This window comes from Arvicola amphibius, chromosome 1, assembly GCF_903992535.2.
Source record: "Arvicola amphibius chromosome 1, mArvAmp1.2, whole genome shotgun sequence".
In the NCBI taxonomy this organism is placed as follows: domain Eukaryota; kingdom Metazoa; phylum Chordata; class Mammalia; order Rodentia; family Cricetidae; genus Arvicola; species Arvicola amphibius.
Genome location: NC_052047.1, coordinates 3,322,197 through 3,334,466, shown reverse-complemented (window position 1 = coordinate 3,334,466; position 12,270 = coordinate 3,322,197). Strand labels below are relative to the sequence as shown.

The 12,270-nt window shown below is 47.8% G+C and overlaps 1 protein-coding gene across 1 annotated transcript in view; it reads left to right on the top strand.

The window, feature by feature from the left end:
* Positions 1-410: 410 nt before the first annotated feature.
* Lrrc8c (leucine rich repeat containing 8 VRAC subunit C) overlaps positions 411-12,270 on the top strand; it is an 84,636-nt gene continuing 72,776 nt past the window's right edge. Inside the window, exon 1 of the mRNA XM_038314332.1 lies at positions 411-607. The gene's annotated coding sequence lies outside the window, so the exon portion shown is untranslated. The remainder of the gene's footprint in view (positions 608-12,270) is intronic.

Below are 12,270 nucleotides of genomic sequence, written 5' to 3'. Positions count from 1 at the left end.
GAAGCCACCCGCTTTCTGGCATTGTTAGGGATGCGCATGGGAGGTTGGGGATGCAGCTGGTTTCCTCTGCAGTGCCCGCCAGGTGGGCGGTTCCGAGCAGCGCAATCATCCAGCGGCGGAGAGGCTTGCTTTCCCGGAGCGAAAAGCCGTGCTCAATAGCCAGCTGCAGCGCAGGCCCGCCCGCCTCGGGCGCCGGGTGGTCTCTGCAGAGGAGGAAGTTCCCGGGCACCGTTGCCTGCGTCACAGCGGGGCTGGCACCGCGGCGGCGGCTCGGCAGGCGGCAGCGACCCCGGGGCCGGGCGCTGGGCGGCGCTGGCTGCCGCGGGCCAGGCTGTGCGCGGGGCGGCGCTGGAGGCGGCACCGCTCGCGGCCGGGGAGGCACCGGGGAGGAGGAACCGGGCTGCGGAGCTGGGGCGTTAGCTGCGTCCCGGCTCGGAGCCCGCGAAGAGGACGAGGACCAAGGCACTGCCTTGGCCGCGGCCGCAGCACTCTGGGCGCTACAAGCCATGAGCAGCGACCCAGAGGTCGCTGGCCGCCGCTGAGCCCAATCCGGACACAGCTCGCCGAGCCCCGGCACCCTCTCCTGCCAACACCCTCGCCCCCAGAGGTAAGGGCTGGGGACTCACGGAGGGATGGAGAGGGACGGCCGACACACGGCCACTCGACTCAGTCCTCCCGGCGCGCCCCAACCCGGATGCGCCCACCCTGCCTCATTCGTGTCCCTGCCTCCTCTGGGCTCTGGGACAGGCACAATGTGGTCGCCTGCCCAGCGTGCGGTCCCGGGAGCCCGCCTATCCCAACCCCACCCAACCCACAAGGGCCCTGGGGTCCGTGTCACGGACCCCCAGCCTGGCGCCTAGCGCAGCTCGACCGCACCAGGTTCTGGGGACTGGGGGAGGGGCGCACGAGGAGAAAACGCGGTCGCGGCAGGGATGGCCTGGGCGAGTCTCCTTTTTCCATACCTTCAAAACCCCGGTGATGCTGGGGCCTGTTTTTCTCTGCTCTTTTCCCCAACCCCCTCGCCTCCCAGGAATGCCCGAAGTTACACTTTTTTGAGGAAGGAGGGGGAAACCCGTGGTCTCCGTGGGGATCGAGTGAGCGCCAGCCCGCTCACCTGCAGGACCGGTGGGGGGGGGGGGGACGACGGAGGGGGCTGCTCCGCATCCCACAGCCCGGAGGTCAGGTGTCTAGGCCCACAGTTGCGGCCAGGACATCTGCCTTCATCCCAGACAGAGCCTTGCTGATCCGTCGTTTTCTGTGGTTCCCAGCATAGAGGTGTTCCAGATGGAGCCAACCCCCCAGGAGCCATAGGGTGTGCTCTGTAAATGCCAAAGCCTTTCTCTTGTCCAATAGTCAATTCTTCCCCCCCCCCCCCCCCCCCCACTCTGCTGTGTTCCTCAGATTTCAGTTATTTTCAAATCCTCCGAGTTTACCTGGCTTTGCAATGGCTCAGCCCACCCCTGGACCCCATGTTTGTGCGGATGTTTTATTACAGGGTGAGGGCAAAACTTCACTGTGTTTCCAAGTCCTTAAGCATTTTAACCTAACAGCAATTCGGCTAAGCATTTTCGGGTTCCTATCCTCCCTAAAGTGGAAAAAAAATAAGACTTAAGTAATCGTTGTGAGAGTTTGGCTCTGGCTCGGAGGCTTGCAGGATCCGTTAGAGCCTGCAGTAGTCTAAGAAGTGTGGCCCCAACTGACGGTCGCGTTTCTCCCAGGTATGCAGTGGCTTTCTGAAGCTGGAACAGGACTTTAGAGTGGACCAGGCAATGAGATGCCATTTAGGTGACAGAGGAATACAAGTGATTTTAAACTTCTTGGTTCACACCAGTCTGCAAACCGCCAAGCCTCTCTTTATTTTCTAATGATTTGTACAAAGCTACGAAACTGGCTGTAATCGAACTTCTTAGACTCTCTTACTCTGATTCGCAATCCACGCTGGACTTGTGGACAAAGCTCTCGGGTTAGATCTACACAAATCTGTAGTAGTAGTATGATAATAGAATTTCTTATGACTTAAGGCCAGCTGGGAAGTAGAGGGCAGTTCTGCAAGCACAAACATTTCCTTTTTTTGTATTCTAGACTGACAGCAGGTAGGGCCACCGTCTCCATGTCTGTGGAAGGCAGTAAGCATGATTTACTGTTCTTATCGGTAAAATCGCCTGAAGCCTTTGCTAATGACATTAATCTGTTTCTCAGACTGACTGTGCACTTTATTTAACCAAATCTTGTGAGTTTTATTGTTTTATTGGTCTCATGTAGTCCAGACTGGCCTCAGATTTCCTATTTACCAGAGGATGGCTTTGAACGTCTGATCTCGCAAGCGCTGGCTTTAGAAGGAGTATGCTATCATGTCCAGTTTATTCTGTGCTGGTTGACTGAATCCGGGCCTTTATAGGTACTAGCCAATCTTATCAATTAGTTACATCCCAAAGAAGAGCAATTTTTTTTTTTGAGATAAGGTTTCTCTGTGTGTCTTTGGAACCTGTCCTGGTACTTGCTCTGTAGCCCAGGCTGGCCTCGAACTCACAGGATCCACCTGCCTCTGCCTCCTGAGTGCTGGGATTAAAGGTGTGTGGGCCACCTCCGCCCACTGTAAAATTTATCTTTTCAAACAAGCCAGAGCCAGAAATATTCTTAACTCCAAAGGCCCAGTTTTTATCAAATTATTATGGCTGGTTTATTGATTGAGACAGGATTTCTTTTTGTTTCCTGGCTGTCCTAGAACTTGCTCTGTACCAGGCTGGCCTCATACTCAGAGATCTGCCTGCCTCTCTCTCCTGAGTGCTGGGATTATAGGCATCAGACTCATCGATGGTTTTTAAACCTTCTGTAGTATTTTAATCTATAGTCATTGGCATTGTTATAATATAGCCCAAGTTTAAAGAGAAATGAAGTAAAATTTCTACTTAATCCGGCGAGACTTGTCTTAATGATTTAGTGTGCGGCATCTCCTTAATATTAACTGGTTGTCCTGATATCTCTCTGTCCATCCTGAGAGAGTGGGTGCTATATCCATTTTATAGAATGGAGCTCAGAGTGTATGACTTGCCAAAGGCCGTGCAGCTGGAATAAATGCTAGCTGGTGCAGACAGTATTTGATTTTAGGCACTGCGTCACTCTGCAGCTCAGGCTTGCCTCACAGTCCTGGTAATCCTCCTGCCTCAGCCTCTTGAGTGATAGGGTTGCAGATGTGAATCTCCATATCTGGTTCTCTTTAATTTTTAATGTTACACTTTCTCCCCATTATCTAAGGCCTCCTCTTTATCCTCTGACCTAAATATGCTTTTAACTAACAGTAACACCTTCACAAGAAAACAGAAATTAAGAATATACCGTAACCTCTGTAGGGTTTGCAAGGCCTCTACTATGCAACAGAATTTGAATTTTGAATAAGGACAATTATTTCCAAAGCCTATGTTCTTTTGATTGATTGTAACTAAATGAATAATTTGAAACACCCCAGGGGACCATTCTGTTCTGACCATTGGCTGGGCTTGTCCACATGGCAACAGTGTCTCATGAGCTGTAACACATTCCCAGGGGTTTCTACTTCATCCCTGGAATGTTGGCTGTGTCTCTAGTCTTGGTTCATCCCTGATGGCATGTTACAACCCATGAGGATGAATTCCTGTGGATGTGTCTTTGATGCCACTTCTTTTAAAATATAAATGGTGGCAGTGCCTGGTGAGACATTCTGTAATCCCAGCGCTCTGGAGGCAGAGGCATGAGGATTGCTGCAAGTTTAAGGTGAGCTTGGTCTTGGCATTGTGAGTTCCAGGCTGGTCTGGGCTACAGAGTGAAGCCCTTTCTCAAAAATAAATAAGTAAATAAAGCATTAACATATACCATAGTAGAATATATGCATCATTTTAAATTGGACCAGTGTAAGAGCTTAGCCCCAGGTAGGCAGAGTTGCTGTCAACTTCTGGATGCGGTGCAAAACAGGTATTCAAAGGCCCACGTGATTGAACCATGCTGAGCCCCCGTTTCCCTGTGTAATGGCGTTTGCAGTGCCTGTGAAGACAGAGCCCTTGTCTAGCCGAGGAGCAGTAAGGACTCCATCTCTGTAACTGTCTAGAGCCCACGGAGGTCTCTGCTTTCACTTTCTGTGTTTTTTACCTGCAGGTGGTGATTAGTCAATCTGCCATAGACTCACTCTTCCTCCATCTATCCCGGGGTTGGTCTAAATCCGTTTTTGGCATATCTAACTTTGAATCACATCCGTTCTTGAAGTCTTGAGTTAGACGCTCTCTCACCTTTTTTAGTGTTTCCTTTGTTCTATGCCGCACATTTTAAAGAACTTACTAGAACTGTATCAGTGGATTGGAATGTGTATGCTTTGGCAAACAAGTGTTCCTGTTTTTTTGCCGCTCAGGGTCTCTCAGCCTTGCTTATCTCTCAAAGCACCATGAGGATGCCAGTATCTCCCCACCACACACCTCACCCTCCACCACATCACTCCCCTCAGCAACCCTGCGCAGCTAAATGCTCCCTCCTCTCCAGCCCGACCTCTCTCTGCATCTTCCCTCAGTCCAGTTGCTCTTCCAACAGGAGCTCTAACGCTTTCATTTTTTTTCATGTTGTTTTCCCAGGTATTATTCTGCAAACGACAGTGAGTCGTTGAATGTAGTGGACCTTTTTCTATTTGTTTTTCTTTGCTTAGGGTAGCATCTTGATGTTATTTTTGTCCTAGAGAAAGACAAGTCATGTACTTGCAAGAGATCCTTCCGTGGCATCTAGGAAAGATGCCCACATTCCTTGCTTGCCTTTAACACCTACTCGTCTCAGCCTTCATGCTTGTTCTTTTATGTGTATGTATGTAGGGTGTGTGCTGTCTGTGTTCACATGTGGGCTCTATGTGTACGAAGCTGCACATGTGTACGAGTTTGTGTGGCAGTTTATGGTTACCAACCAGTCTTTCTTGAGCACTCCGTCTTATTTATTGAAGCAGGGTTGTTTACTTGATCCAGGAACGCAACATATAGCTAGTCTAGCTAGCCAGTTTTCCTCTGAGATCTTCTGTCTCTCAACCCTGATTCCACCTAACATTCACATAAGTTCCGAGGATCTGACCCCAGGCTCACACTTGCAGGGCAAACTCACACCTCCCCAGCCCCTTTCTTCATTTACTGTATTTCACTAGTATTACTTACTGGAAGGTCACAGTTCTTAAAGAACTTTAGACACCATGAAAGAAAGACATGCTTCATTTTATAAATTGCTCCTAGAGTCACGTAATAAACATCATTGCATTATAAATCTGTTGAGCACATTGGAATCAGATTGTCCGGGGCAAGGGGCCAGTGTGTGTGTGTGGGGGGGTGGGGGGTGGTGTGCTGTCTTTAGCCAGGAATGCTTTTACTGGAGAGCAAGGCAAGCCAGCCTCAGAAGTGTGAGGTAGTGAGCAAGGAAGATTGCAAACCTTTGTGTGGGATATAGAACTGGCCATGACACCTCTGGAGGCTGCGGCTGGAAGTCACTTTCAGGAGAGAATTTAGCCCAGATGAAAAGCCCAGTCCATTTTACTGCTGATGCAAGGAACGGAAAAAGGAGGCTTGGCTGTGTGCTGGAGGCCTGCTGCCTGCCGGTCGTTCCTGGGCTGGGAAAATGAGACTGTGGGATCGAGTGGAACAGGAGTGCAGAGAAGCTAACCTGGCCTTGAACAGCTAACACGGCCCCGTGGCCAGCACAATAGTGCCGGAGGGTTTCTTTAGATAGTTGGGTGGGACTCTGTGGGAACTGCCCCAAGTGTTGAGGTGGAGAATGACGATCAGACATGAGAAATGCTGGACCATTTACTTAGAAGAGTCCTTTCCCATCACAGACTTTAAAAGGAAACTTAGGAACATTTTCTGATGTAGAAGCAGTGCGTGTGTGTGTGTGTGTGTGTGTAAACATGCAAACATGAACTCAGGAGTCAATTTGGGCCTTTGCACAGGCTTCATACATCACATGCCCCTACTGAATCCCATCTCTGTACCCTTTGTCTGTGCCACCTCTTGGGTGGCTTTGTTTGTTTGTTTGTTTATTTTAATATTATTCTGTAGTTGGTGATATGTCTTGCCAAAGAGCTGTTGATTTTAAAAATTGCAATGCGGGCTTAGGAAAGTTTAGCAAAATTTGGAAATCAGCTATCAGAAAGATATTTTGGGGGTGGAGTTTGAGAAAGGGTTTCTTTTTTGTTTTGGTTTGGGTTTTGTAAGACAGGGTTTATCTGTGTAGTCCTGACTGTCCTGGAAATCATTCTGTAGACCAAAGGTCTGCCTGCCCCTGCCTCAGAAGTGTTGGGATTAAAGGTGTGCACCAACATCGCTGGCAAAGACGGGGTCTCTTGTGTAGTCCTGGCTGGCCTTGAACTCAGCCACTGTGCCCAGCTCAGAAAGATGTTTTATAATTTGAGAAAGTCACAGAAAGTGTCTCAGATGAAGTGTTTGAGCTAGAGCGATTCAGGATTGGTATGTGTTCCTTAAAGAATCTTCCCAAAGACCCAGGAAAATAAAAGCTATTCCCATGCCGGAGAAAGCAGCAAGGCCCCAGAACACAGGACAGAGCGTGAGAAAGCTTAATACTGAAGGTCCATTGTGTTTCTGTGGACTGTGGCCTTGGGTGGACCAGTCAGTAAGAGTTGTTTGTGCCTCTGCCACCTCTCTCTTTCTGCCCAACCTTACCTCTTGTCAGGGCAAGATGACCCCTGTTGAACACATGGTTACAGGGCTCTATGATACATTTAGAAGTCACAGAGGAGCCATGTACAACTGAAGGCCGACAGAATAGCCAATATAACAATATATTTTTGTGAGTATATATGATGTCTTAATTTTTAAAATCCTCTACAGTTATCTTGTTATTTGTATTTATAAGAAACACACTTAGCTGGATGTGGTGGCACAAGCCTTTAATCCCAGCACCGAGGAGGCAGAGACAGGTGAATCTCTGTGAGTTGGAAGTCAGCCTGGTCTACATAGTGAGTTGTAGGATAGCCAGGCTACATAGAGAGATCCTGCCTGGACAAACAAACAAAAAAGAAACATAGTTTGCTCTGTGCAGAAGGGCAGCGTGTGAGGTCCGTGTCATTCGCCGTAGGCCATCCACCTTGTTTTTCAGATAAGGGGTCTCACTAGAACCGGATTCCTGATAAAGCTAGGCTGGCTCACCAGCAAGCCCCAGGGATCTGCTTGTTTCTGCCTCTCCCCTGCTAGGAAAACAAATGACTGGCTTTTAAGAACAACTTGGATGCTGGGGATGTAATTCATGCTCGTGACTGACAGCTATTTCTCCAGCCTCCCCCCGCCCCCCCCCGCCCCCCCCCGTCTTAAGCTGAAATTCATTTTTAAAGAATTAACTGACCACCTAAATTTTACATTGACAAAATTCTTAAACCCTTAAATTCGTCTCCCAAAGCCTCCTTGACCGGGCATCCCTTTGTCTCTTGATGGGCAGCCCCCCTCAGTTCTCACAGCCATCACCCCTCATCTGTTCCTGTGGACGCTCTGATACTAGCCAAGCCTCCTTGGGACTGCTCAGTTATTTATCAAGCATAAGTTTGTCTGTCTCAAAGAATTTATGCTTCTTCATAATTACAACACTTCCTTATTAAAAAGATTTTAGTGTGCAGATATTTGGGGAGGGTGGGGCTCCCGGGGCTTTCTTGGCTTCCTGGTTTCTTGCACAAGTTCCCTGGGGAACAAAAGCCTGGGCTTCTGGTGCATCTTCTGGAGCTGTGTGTGTGGGGGGTCTGTTTCCCCAGCTGTTGGTCACATCTGGAGGCTGGCGTGCTTCGGCATGCTCCATCTTCACAGCAGGGCATTCTCCTCTCCCCAGCTTTCATTTTCACTATATTTTCCTTTCCAACTCTAACCTCAAACCTCCAGAAAGGTGTTTGGTGGCAGGAAAATATCCAGGACAGCAAGAGCCTCCCTGTTCTTTCCTCAGTGCTCAAGGCGTCCCTGGGACACAGCTGCTCAGGAACTATCGATATTATGGATGTTAATGGCGACACTTCTTACCTTCTAGCTGGGAGCATATCACTGTTTATTTATTATGTATACAGTGATCTGTCTGCATGTATGCCTGCAGGCCAGAAGAGGGCACCAGATCTCATTACAGATGGTTGTGAGCCACATGTGGTTGCTGGGAATTGAACTCGGGTCCTCTGGAAGAGCAGAAAGTGCTGTTAAGTGCTGAGCCATCTCTCCAGCCCCAATAATTTTTTTTTTCGAGACAGGGTTTCTCCGTAGCTATGGAGCTTGTTCTAGAACTCATTCTGTAGACCAGGCTGGCCTTGAATTCACAGAGATCACCTCTGCATCCTGAGTGCTGGGATTAAAGGCGTGCGCCACCACCATCCATTTGTTTTGTTTTGAGACAAGGTCTCACTATGTAGTCCTGGCTGCCCTGGATCTTGTGCTCACTAGCATATGTGATTATTCAAAATAATGTGTTGCATTATGACATTTCATCCATGTATATAATACATTTTGGAAATATTCACCCCATCACCCTCTTTTGTTCCCCTGCCACCCATGCCCTGTCCCTTTCCTCTTCCCGACTTGTCCCCTTCCACTTTCTTTTTTTTTTTTTTTTTTTTTTTAATTTTTTTTTTTTTCCTCATGGTTTATTTTTTTTTATATTTAAAAATTACCATCTCCTTCCCTCCTCCTCCCCCCTCCCTCCCCTCCTTCTCCCCTTTCTCTCCCCTCCTTCTCCCCCTTCCCTCCCCTCCCCTCCACCCATACCTCCCCTCCCTCCCTCTCAAGGCCAAGGAGCCATCAGGGTTCCCCACTCTATGCTAAGACCAAGGTCCTCCCAACTCCCCCCAGGTCCAGGAAGGTGATCGACCAAGCTGAGAAGGCTCCCACAGAGCCCGTCCATGAAGAAGAATCAGAGCCCAGAGCCATTGTCCTTTGCTTCTCAGTCAGCCCCCGCTGTTGGCCACACTCAGAGAGACGGGTTTGGTCGCATGATCCATCAGTCCCATTCCAACTGGAGTTGGTGATCTCCCATTAGTTCTGTCCCACCGTCTCCATGAGTGAACGCACCCCTCTCGTTCCTGACTTTCTCCCTCATGTTCTCGCTCCTTCTGCTCCTCATCGGGACCTTGGGAGCTCAGTCCAGTGCTCCAATGTGGGGCTCAGTCACCTTCCCCATCTGTCGCCAGCTGGAGGTTCCCTCACGGTCCTGACTTTCTTTCTCATGTTCTCTCTCCTTCTGCTCCTCATCAGGACCTTGGGAGCTCAGTCCGGTGCTCCAAGGTGGGGCTCTGTCATTTTCTTCATCTATCGTCAGGTGGAGGTTCTATGGTGATATGCAAGAAATTCATCAGTATGGCTATAGGAACTGGCCTTTTCAGGCTCCCTCTCCTCAGCTGCCCAAGGAACTAACTGGGGGCGTCTCCCTGGAAACCTGGGAACCCCTCTAGGGTCAAGTCTCTTGACAACCCTCCGGTAGCTCCTTAAATTCAGATATATGCTTCCCTGCTCTCATATCCACCCTTCCTATATCCCAAGCACCCCATTCCTCCGAGCTCCCCCCGCTCTCCCCTTCACACTTTTCTCTCCCCATCTTCCCTTGGCCCAGTCTTGCCCAACCCTCAAGTTCCCAATTTTGCCTGGCGATCGTGTCTACTTCCAATATCCAGGAGGATTACTATATCTTTTTTGGGAGTTCACCTTCTTATTATCTTCTCAAGGATCCCAAACTTATAGGCTCGATGTCCTATAATCATGGCTAGAAACCGAATATGAGTGAGTACATCCCATGTTCATCTTTATGGGTCTGGGTTACCTCACTCCCACTTTCCTTTTTTTCTGTGTATTTTAAGCACTTGTCAAAAATCACTAAGACTCACTTAGTAGTCACTTTTAAATATCTTCGAGTTTATGAAAATTAGAAACATTTTGAAATATCTCCTTGCTTTTGGTAAATGGGAAAGATGTAACTTGTACCTACCTCCTGGAACAATAGGCAGATGATTGCTTGGCCAGTCATTTCTGTTTTGAAGCCTTACAGAATGATTTCATTGGGAAAGCATTGTAAAGATAAATCACTCTGCCTCCCTGGACCTTAGCAAAGCCCAATGCAGTGTGCGTATCAGTGATGTTGGGAAATACTGTTCAGATTGCACTCGATGACTTTCCAGTGAATGCATAGCTCTGCAGAGCATTCCTCCATCCTCGGAGGAAGTGGGGGCTGCAGCTGAGGGTGGGTTTGGCCATGAGTTAGGAACTTCGGTGTTTTGTGAAAACGGCGCGTCTGACGTTCACGTGAGTCCATGATGACGGCACTCAAGCAAGGATTTAGAACGAGTTTGGTAGAATGAAATGAAGAAAAAAGACAGGCAAGTGATAAGGGAAGTGTTTGGATGAACGTGCAAGGTGGCCTCGTGAAGGAAAAGAAGCCGTGGAAGCACACGTGGTGCCGATTTGGTTGTTGTCGGTGCAGGTGTGCTAAAAGGAGGACTGAATGAGTGAGCGAACCTCAAGACGGAGAAAGGGTGTGCGCCATTAGCGTAAAAGTAGGCGTTCCTGGGTAGATGGTGTTGGCCAGCTAGCAAGCTGCTAGAAAAACTTGCTGGATAAATAATTTATAAAAAGTGGGTTTGGGGGTGGGATGGGGGAGGATTCATCCAAAAGTGAATTCTGAGCGTCACTTGATGTAGAAGTGGATGGTGGACTTGTTTTTAAAATGTGGATTCAAGAGTATTACTAAACTATTGTTTTGAGGCAGGTCTCGCTGTGTAGCCCTGACTTGAACTTCTGGAGATCCACTTGCCTCTGTCCCAAGAATGCTGACACTAAAGAGCGGCCTACGTTACTAACTAGAGCCTTGACTGACAGCTAGTAATTAATTAGGTGACCAGGAAACAGATTTCCAAGAACATGTCTGCTCTCCATTAATGTTCATTTAAATTTTCTTTTTATCCGGAGTCTTAATTTCTTCACTGAGGGAGACCGTGGCAATACCTTGCAAATAGATGCTGCCCCAGATCGAGTTTGAAACTTTCTGGATCACTTTTGTTTCATTTTGAATTAATTTTTAAGTTGGAATACAAAGTCATGGGTTGTGTCCTGGTGTGCACACGTGCGTTTATTCAAAGACAGTATAATGAAACATGTCACTCCTGACAGTCTTTACAGATTGTCTTGGCCAAGGAAATGTCATCCATCACATTCTATTTTTGTGTTAAGATATTTGAGTTTGTCACTCTTTGGATTTCTTCGTCTATGTTGTGTCTTTAGAGTTCTGATGGCCAGCACTGATAACACACTGGTATTTTTAAATTTTCAAAACATAATCTAAATGAATACTGTTTCACTATGATCTGATTAATACAGTGTGTGCACCTGGCCTCTGTGTTTTCTGTCCTATATATTCAGCATGTTATCTTTTAAAAGCCACATCAAGAAGTACATATGGCTCAGTTAGTGCCACTTCCAAGCTAGAAATGATTTTACCTATATTATTAATCCCCGTGGGATCTCTATTTTTTGAGAGGCCCCTAAGACTTATTCTGATAAGAAGTTATATTCTTTTTAAAAAATGTATTTGAGTCTTTCAAAACAACTTTAATCTTTTTTGAGGCAGGATAGCCCTGGCTTCCTGGACTCCATTTGTAAACCAGGCTGGTCTTGAACACAAAGAGATCCACCTGCCTCTTCCTTCCAGTGCTGGAATTAAAGACAGGCACCACCACACTCAGCAAAAATCATATTCTTTCCTAAAGAGTTGAGATTCTAAGGCTAGGGGGAAAGGGATCAATTGATAAGTTCCTGCCATATACGCATTGAGAACCTGGATTCAGATCCGCAGTACGCACATAAAAGCTAGGCTCGGCAGTGCACTTCTGTAGCTCACTACCTTGAGCAGATCCAGGCAGACCCCTGGGGCTCACTGGTCAGCCAGCCTCGCCAAGTTGATGACCTCTATCTAGGTTCAGCAAGAGACCCTGTCTCAAAAAGCAGCGTGGAGGGAGACCGAGGAAGACAGTGTTGATCTTTGGCTTCCAAACCCCTGTGCACCCACATATACACACGTGCATGCACACACAACTGGCATTCTGAAGTTAATACAGTGTGTTCAGGAAGGTTATTGCAGGCCTTGTCCCACTTATAAAAGTATAACCCTAGAGCCTTCATAGTGGGATTGGCATGCTAAAGAAATTCATCTCCAAATGTGACGTTTTCAGCACGGCATGTCACAGTAGCTTTGCTTAGGTATTAGCTGTTGGGAAGGACAGATGTGTAACAAATACTTGCATATTGATACATG